Source organism: Schistocerca gregaria, unplaced genomic scaffold (genome assembly GCF_023897955.1).
Source record: "Schistocerca gregaria isolate iqSchGreg1 unplaced genomic scaffold, iqSchGreg1.2 ptg000721l, whole genome shotgun sequence".
Lineage (NCBI taxonomy): Eukaryota > Metazoa > Arthropoda > Insecta > Orthoptera > Acrididae > Schistocerca > Schistocerca gregaria.
Genome location: NW_026062098.1, coordinates 536241 through 542943, shown reverse-complemented (window position 1 = coordinate 542943; position 6703 = coordinate 536241).

Below are 6703 nucleotides of genomic sequence, written 5' to 3'. Positions count from 1 at the left end.
AAAGTGTTCATATGTAGTAAAAACCTGAGAAATCCGTCCGTTTTCGTCGTTTGTTATCGAATCGACTTAAAGCCTGATCGTCACATTGGGCGCTCTTTTCTCTGAAACGGTTGCACTTATCGTCTGCAAAGCTATGTCGCGTGCTGCAGTATGCGGAGACACTAAAAGCAGCATAGTAGAACACAGATGAAGCTTCTATGTTGATGTAATAGCTAGTAAGAAGTAGTACAATTGAAATTTTAGATATCGATTATTGACTTTTTAGCTGGCTTTGGTGCCTTGGACATGAGCTAGGACCTTACGATTCTGCATGAAAGGAGGACTAGCAGCCGAGTTGCACGGGAGAATGTGAAAAGTGTTCATATGTAGTAAAAACCAGGGAAATCCGTCCGTGTTCGACATTTGTTATCTAATCGACTTATAGCCAGATCGTCACATTGGCCGCTCTTCTCTCTGAAACGGTTGTACTTATCGTCTGCAAAGCTATGTCGAGTGCTGCGGCATGCGGAGACACTAAAAGCACCATAGTAGAACACAGATGAAGCTTCTAAGTTGGTGGAATAGCCAGTAAGAAGTAGTACAATTCAAGTTTTAGGTATCGATTGTTGACTTTTTACCCTTCTTTGGTGCCTTGGACATGAGCTAGGACCTTAAGATTCTGCATGAAAGGAGGACTAGCAGCCGAGTTGCACGGGAGAATGTGAAAAGTGTTCATATGTAGTAAAAGCCTGAGATATCCGTCCGTGTTCGACATTTGTTATCGAATCGACTTAAAGCCAGATCGTCACATTGGGCGCTCTTCTCTCTGAAACGGTTGTACTTATCGTCTGCAAAGCTATGTCGCGTGCTGCGGTATGCGGAGACACTAAAAGCACCATAGTAGAACACAGATGAAGCTTCTAAGCTGATGTAATAGCCAGTAAGAAGTAGTACAATTCAAGTTATAGGTATCGATTATTGACTTTTCAGCTGGCTTTGGTACCTTGGACATGAGCTAGGACCTTATGATTCTGCACGAAAGGAGGACTAGCAGCCCAGTTACACGGGAGAATGTGAAAAGTGTTCATATGTAGTAAAAACCTAAGAAATCCGTCCGTTTCCGCCATTTGTTATCGAATCGACTTAAGGCCAGATCGTCACATTGGATGCTCTTCTCTCTGAAACGGTTGTACTTATCGTCTGCAAAGCTATGTCGCGTGCTGCGGTATGCGGAGACACTAAAAGCACCATAGTAGAACACAGATGAAGCTTCTAAGCTGATGTAATAGCCAGTAAGAGGTAGTACAATTCATGTTATAAGTATCGATTATTGACTTCATAGCTGGCTTTGGTGACTTGAACATGAGCTAGGACCTTAAGATTCTGCATGAAAGGAGGACTAGCAGCCGAGTTGCACTGGAGAATGTGGAAAATGTTCATATGTAGTAAAAACCTGAGAAATTCTTCCGTTTCCGTCATTTGTTATCGAATAGACTTAAAGCCAGATCGTCACATTGGCCCTTCTTCTCTCTGAAACGGTTGTACTTATCGACTGCAAAGCTACGTCGCGTGCTGCGGTATGCGGAGACACTAAAATCACCATAGTAGAACACAGATGAAGCCTCTAATTTGATGTAATAGCCATTAAGAAGTTGTATAATTCAAGTTTTAGGTATCGATTATTGACTTTTTAGCTGCCTTTGGTGCCTTGGACATGGCTAGGACCTTAAGATTCTGCATGAAAGGAGGACTAGCAGCCGAGTTGCACGGGAGAATGTGAAAAGTGTTCATATGTAGTAAAAACTTTAAAAATCCGTTCGTTATCGTCATTGTTATCGAATCGACTTAAAGCCAGATCGTCACATTAGCCGCTCTTCTCTCTGAAACGGTTGTACTTATCGACTGCAAACCTATGTCGCGTGCTGCGGTATGCGGAGACACCAAAAGCACCATAGTAGAACACAGTTGAAGCTTCTAAGCTGATGTAATAGCCAGTAAGAAGTAGTACAATTCATGTTATAAGTATCGATTATTGACTTCATAGCTGGCTTTGGTGACTTGAACATGAGCTAGGACCTTAAAATTCTTCATTAATGGAGGACTAGCAGACGAGTTGCACGGGAGAATGTGAAAAGTGTTCATATGTAGTAAAAGCCTGAGAAATCCGTCCGTGTTCGACATTTGTTATCGAATCGACTTAAAGCCAGATCGTCACATTGGCCGCTCCTCTCTCTGAAACGGTTGTACTTATTGTCTGCAAAGCTATGTCGAGCGCTGCTGTATGCGGAGACACTAAAAGCACCATAGTAGAACACAGATGAAGCTTCTAAGTTGATGTAAGAGCCAGTAAGAAGTAGTACAATTCAAGTTATAGGTATCGATTATTGACTTTTTAGCTGGCTTTGGTAACTTGTACATGAGCTAGGACCTTATGATTCTGCATGAAAGGAGGACTAGCAGCCGAGTTGCACGGTAGAATGTGAAAAGTGATCATATGTAGTAAAAACCAGGGAAATCCGTCTGTTTCCGCCATTTGTTATCGAATCGACTTAAAGCCAGATCGTCACATTGGCCGCTCTTCTCTCTGAAACGGTTGTACTTATCATCTGCAAAGCTATGTCGCGTGCTGCGGTATGCGGAGACACTAAAAGCACCATAGTAGAACACAGTTGAAGCTTCTAAGCTGATGTAATAGCCAGTAAGAAGTAGTACAATTCAAGTGTTAGGTATTGATTATTGACTTTTTAGCTGGCTTTGGTGCCTTGGACATGAGCTAGGACCTTAAGATACTGCATGAAAGAGGGATTTGCAGCCGAGTTGCACGGCAGAATGTGAAAAGTGTTCATATGTAGTAAAAACCAGAGAAATCCGTCCGTGTTCGACATTTGTTATCGAATCGACTTAAAGCCAGATCGTCACATTGGCCGCTCTTCTCTCTGAAACGGTTGTACTTATCGTCTGCAAAGCTACGTCGCGTGCTGCGGTATGCAGAGACACTAAAAGCACCATAGTAGAAAACAGATGAAGCCTCTCATTTGATGTAATAGCCATTAAGAAGTTGTATAATTCAAGTTTTAGGTATCGATTATTGACTTTTTGCTGGCTTTGGTGCCTTGAACATGGCTAGGACCTTACGATTCTGCATGAAAGGAGGACTAGCAGCCGAGTTGCACGGGAGAATGTGAAAAGTGTTCATATGTAGTAAAAGCCTGAGAAATCCGTCCGTTTTCCTCATTTGTTATCGAATCGAATTAAAGCCAGATCGTCACGTTGGGCGCTCTACTCTCTAAAACGGTTGTACTTATCGTCTGCAAAGCTATGTCGCGTGCTGCGGTATGCGGAGACACTAAAAGCACCATAGTAGAACACACATGAAGCTTCTAAGTTGATGTAATAGCCAGTAAGAAGTAGTACAATTCAAGTTATAGGTATCGATTATTGACTTTTTAGCTGGCTTTGGTGCCTTGGACATGAGCTAGGACCTTAAGATTCTGCATGAAAGGAGGACTAGCAGCCGAGTTGCACAGGAGAATGTGAAAAGTGTTCATATGTAGTAAAAACCAGAGAAATCCGTCCGTGTTCGACATTTGTTATGGAATCAACTTAAAGCCAGATCGCCACATTGGCCGCTCTTCTCTCTGAAACGGTTGTACTTATCGTCTGCAAAGCTATGTAGAGTGCTGCGGCATGCGGAGACACTAAAAGCACCATAGTAGAACACAGATGAAGCTTCTAAGTTGATGTAATAGCCAGTAAGAAGTAGTACAATTCAAGTTTTAGGTATCGATTGTTGACTTTTTACCCTTCTTTGGTGCCTTGGGCATGAGCTAGGAACTTAAGATTTTGCATGATAGGAGGTCTCGCAGCCGCGTTGCACGTGAGAATGTGAAAAGTGTTCATATGTAGTAAAAACCTGAGAAATCTGTCCGTTTTCGTCATTTGTTATCGAATCGACTTAAAGCCAGATCGTCACATTGGGCGCTCTACTCTCTAAAACGGTTGTACTTATCGTCTGCAAAGCTATGTCGCGTGCTGCGGTATGCGGAGACACTAAAAGCACTATAGTAGAACACAGATGAAGCTTCTAAGTTGATGTAATAGCCAGTAAGAAGTAGTACAATTCAAGTTATAGGTATCGATTATTGACTTTATAGCTGGCTTGGGTGCCTTGGACATGAGCTAGGACCTTAAAATTCTGCATGAAAGGAGGACTAACATACAAGTTGCACGGAAGAATTAGAAAAGTGTTCATATATAGTAAAAACCTGAGAAATACGTCCGTTTCCGTCATTTGTTATCGAATCGACTTAAAGACAGATCGTCACATTGGCCGCTCTTCTCTCTGAAACGGTTGTACTTATCGTGTGCAACGCTATGTCGCGTGCTGCGGTATGTGGAGACACTAAAAGCACCATAGTAGAACACAGATGAAGCTTCTAAGTTGATGTAATAGTCAGTAAGAAGTAGTACAATTCAAGTTTTAGGTATTGATTATTGACTTTTTAGCTGGCTTTGGTGCCTTGGACATGAGCTAGGACCTTATGATTCTGCATGAAAGGAGGACTAGAAGCCGAGTTGCACGGGAGAATGTGAAAAGTGTTCATATGTAGTAAAAACCAGAGAAATCCGTCCGTGTTCGACATTTGTTATCGAATCGACTTAAAGCCAGATCGTCACATTGGCCGCTCTTCTCTCTGAAACGGTTGTACTTATCGTCTGCAAAGCTATATCGAGAGCTGCGGCATGCGGAGACACTAAAAGCCCCATAGTAGAACACAGATGAAGCTTCTAAGTTGATGTAATAGCCAGTAAGAAGTAGTACAATTAAAGTTTTAGGTATCGATTGTTGACTTTTTACCCTTCTTGGGTGCCTTGGGCATGAGCTAGGAACTTAAGATTTTGCATGATAGGAGGTCTAGCAGCCGCGTTGCACGTGAGAATGTGAAAAGTGTTCATATGTAGTAAAAACCTGAGAAATACGTCCGTTTTCGTCATTTGTTATCGAATCTTCTTCAAGCCAGATCGTCACATTGGCCGCTCTTCTCTCTGAAACGGTTGTACTTATCGTCTGCAAAGCTATGTCGAGTGCTGCGGTATTCTGAGACACTAAAAGCACCATAGTAGAACACAGATAAAGCTTCTAAGTTGATGTAATAGCCAGTAAGAAGTAGTACAATTCAAGTTTTAGGTATCGATTATTGACTTTTTAGCTGGCTTTGGTGCCTTGGACATGAGCTAGGACCTTATGATTCTGCATGAAAGGAGGACTAGCAGCCGATTTGCACGGGAGAATGTGAAAAGTGTTCATATGTAGTAAAAACCTGAGAAATCCGTCCGTTTTCGTCATTTGTTATCGAATCGACGTAAAGCCAGATCGTCACATTGTCCGCTCTTCTCTCTGAAACGCTTGTACTTATCGTCTGCAAAGCTATATTGCGTGCTGCGGTATGCGGAGACACTAAAAGCAACATAGTAGAACACAGATGAAGCTTCTAAGTTGATGTAATAGCCAGTAAGAAGTAGTACAATTAAAGTTTTAGGTATCGATTATTGACTTTTTAGCTGGCTTTGGTACCTTGGACATGAGCTAGGACCTTAAGATTCTGCATGAATGGAGGACTAGCAGCCGAGTTGCACGGGAGAATGTGAAAAATGTTAGTATGTAGTAAAAACCTGAGACATCCGTCCGTTTACGTCATTTGTTATCGAATCTACTTAAAGCCAGATCGTCACATTGGCCGCTCTTCTCTCTGAAACGGTTGTACTTATCGTCTGCAAAGCTATGTCGCGTGCTGCGGTATGCGGAGACAGTAAAAGCACCATAGTAGAACACAGATGAAGCTTCTAAGTTGATCTAATAGCCAGTAAGAAGTAGTACAATTCAAGTTTTGGGTATCGATTATTGACTTTTAGCTGGCTTTGGTGCCTTGGACATGAGCTAGGACCTTAAGATTCTGCATGAAATTAGGATTAGCAGCGGAGCGGCACGGGAGAATATGAAAAGTGTTCATATGTAGTAAAAACCTAGAAATCCGTCCGTTTTCGTCATTTGTTATCGAATCGACTTAAAGCCAGATCGTCACATTGTCCGCTCTTCTCTCTGAAACGGTTGTACTTATCGATTGCAAAGCTATGTCGCGTGCTGCGGTATGCGGAGACACTAAAAGCAACATAGTAGAATACAGATGAAGCTTCTAAGTTGATGTAATAGCCAGTAAGAAATAGTACAATTCAAGTTTTATTTATCGATTATTGACTTTTTAGCTGGCTTTGGTGCCTTGGACATGAGCTAGGACTTTATGATTCTGCATGAAAGGAGGGCTAGCAGCCGAATTGCACGAGAGAATGTGAAAAGTGTTCATATGTAGTAAAAAACTGAGAAATCGGTCCGTTATCGTCATTTGTTATCGAATCGACTTCAAGCCAGATCGTCACATTGGCCGCTCTTCTCTCTGAAACGGTTGTACTTATCGTCTGCAAAGCTATGTCGCGTGCTGCGGTATGCGGAGACACTAAAAGCACCATAGTAGAAGACAGATGAAGCTTCTAAGCTGATGTAATAGCCAGTAAGAAGTAGTACAATTCATGTTATAAGTATCGATTATTGACTTCATAGCTGGCTTTGGTGACTTGAACATGAGCTAGGACCTTAAGATTCTGCATGAAAGGAGGACGAGGAGCCAAGTTGCACGGGAGAATGTGAAAAGTGTTCATACGTAGTAAA